This window comes from Oncorhynchus mykiss, chromosome 18 (genome assembly GCF_057628025.1).
Source record: "Oncorhynchus mykiss isolate SJ-2025 chromosome 18, ASM5762802v1, whole genome shotgun sequence".
Lineage (NCBI taxonomy): Eukaryota > Metazoa > Chordata > Actinopteri > Salmoniformes > Salmonidae > Oncorhynchus > Oncorhynchus mykiss.
In genome coordinates this window covers 59,233,883-59,236,451 of record NC_143039.1, presented here as the reverse complement: position 1 = coordinate 59,236,451, position 2,569 = coordinate 59,233,883, and positions in this window count along the sequence as shown.

The following is a 2,569-nucleotide window of genomic DNA, read 5'->3' as shown; positions in this document are numbered from 1 at the left end:
TATAAAGTCTCTGAAGTGCATTGAAATAGAATTCCAACCCCAACATGACTTAACTGCGTCATATCACACAACCAACCATACACACACACACCATCAGCCATACACCTCCTGTTTCTAACCCATCTCTGCTGCCATGATGACAGGAGTCATGATGACCGTGCAGCCCCCTCACCTCTCACTGCAGCTGGAAGAGAGGAAAAGAAAGAATACACTTGCTTTTCTCATTCCATCCTCTTCCTCCATCCTCCTCTCACTGCAGCTGGAAGAGGGAGAACAGAGAAAGAATACTTGTCCTTCTCTTCCCCTCTTCTTTCATGCTGTCTGGAACTAGTGGAGACATAAGAAAGAGGGAACATTATAGAATGGAGGAAATATGGGAAGAGGAGGTGCTGGAGCACGTGTCAAACTCATTCCACGGATGGCCGAGTGTCTGCGGGTTTTTGCTCCTCCCTTGTACTTGATTGATTGTCACTGATTAGTAAGGAACTCCCCTCATCTGGTTGTCTAGGTCTTTTAATTGAAAGGAAAAACCAAAAACCAGCAGACATGGAATAGTTTGACACCCCTGTGCCAGAGGGAGACTGACAAGGTGCAGTATGAGAGGGAGACTGACATGGTGCAGTATGAGAGGGAGACTGACAAGGTGCAGTATGAGAGGGAGACTGACCAGGTGCAGTACACGAGGGAGACTGACCAGGTGCAGTACGAGAGGGAGACTGACCAGGTGCAGTACGAGAGGGAGACTGACCAGGTGCAGTACGAGAGGGAGACTGACCAGGTGCAGTACGCGAGGGAGACTGACCAGGTGCAGTACGAGAGGGAGACTGACCAGGTGCAGTATGAGAGGGAGACTGACCAGGTGCAGTACGCGAGGGAGACTGACCAGGTGCAGTACGAGAGGGAGACTGACCAGGTGCAGTACGAGAGGGAGACTGACCAGGTGCAGTACGAGAGGGAGACTGACCAGGTGCAGTACGCGAGGGAGACTGACCAGGTGCAGTATGTGGGCTTGGAGGAAGAGGGAGACTGAAGACCAACTGCAGGTCTGTGTCCCAAATGGCACCATATTACCAATTTAGTTTAATACCACTACTTTTGACCAAACCCCAATGGGCCTTGGTCAAAAGTAGTGCACTGGGAAATCAGGTGTCATCTGGTACGTTGACTAGTTGTCATGGATGTGTGGCGTTTTGAGAGTATTAAACAGAGGGAGGAACTTGTCTGTGTACTTTACTCTGCTCTGTCAGAGTGAGTGATGCCCAGTGTCTTTTAGCTGCTGCTCCATGTGCCAGCTCACTAATACCATAACATGTTCCCTGTAGGAACACATCATTCACTACGCTTTCTACCTCGCTCTACTGTAACTTCATTCCTGCTTTCTCTCCCTCTGCTCTCTAACCTCCCTTACCTTCCTCTTCTCACACCTTTTGTTTATCATTTCTACTTTCCCCCTATTTTCTCTTCTGATCTCTACCTCTCTCCTGTGCTGAGCTTTTAAAGCAGGCCTCTGCTTCAATCTCTGGACCCTAAATGTTCCAGACAGGCACTTTAATCAAATGGTCTCTCGGACCAAGACAATCCACCATGTTTGCTATCCTAAACACCCAAAACCTTCTCAGTTACTGTAAATACATCTGAGATGAGTGTACTTCGTCTTACGTTAGCCATTTCAATGGCTATATCAAAACCCTATTGTCTCTCTAGTGCACTTCCTCCCATTGTTTGATCCGTCACGTTTTCATTAGGCTGAACCATCCACCCAGAATCAAGCAAGCGAACCGAATCTCCTCGTATCACCCCTTCCCCTCTTTGCCTACCCAACCACCTTCCCCTGTTTCCACTTCCCTCGTCCTCTCCTTTCACTTCCTCTTCTTTCCTCATCCACTCCCCTCCTTCCAAACTCCTTTCCTTTTCTCTCTCTCCTTCTCTTCTCCAATCTGCTGCTGTTGCATGGTTCATGCTCTCCGACTGCAAGCCTCGGCTCGTGGATATGAATATATGTTTCGAATTATATAATAGATGCCCTTACGCAACTCACAGATTCACATGGAGTGGAGGCATTTGGGTATAGAGCTTGGATGAAGTCTAATCCCACTCAGCCTCCACAGACACATGTGGCTACAGGCTAACACAGACATTTCAAAATGCTAAATACTTTTAGTCCACACGCTTCCACTTAAATTCACCCATACAGACCTTAAACACACACACACAGATTTTCATGGATTTACGTGTCATTTGTAATGCAGCTTTAGCTCTCTGACTCATCTTCTGCGAAAAGACAGGATTTGTGGTTTAAACCCCCAAAAGACATTTCTCTGCATTTGTCTACAGAGACCATAGTGACCATATGACCAAGAACAGAACACTTTAATATAATTGAGCTACACTGAACAAAAATATCAACGCTACATGTAAAGTGTTGGTCCCATGTTTCATGAGCTGAAATAAAAGATCCCAGAAATGTTCCATATGCACAAAAAGCTTATTTCTCTCAATTGTTTTGCACAGATTTGTTTACATCCCTGTTTGTGAGCATTTTCCTTTGCCAAGTTAATCAATCCACCGG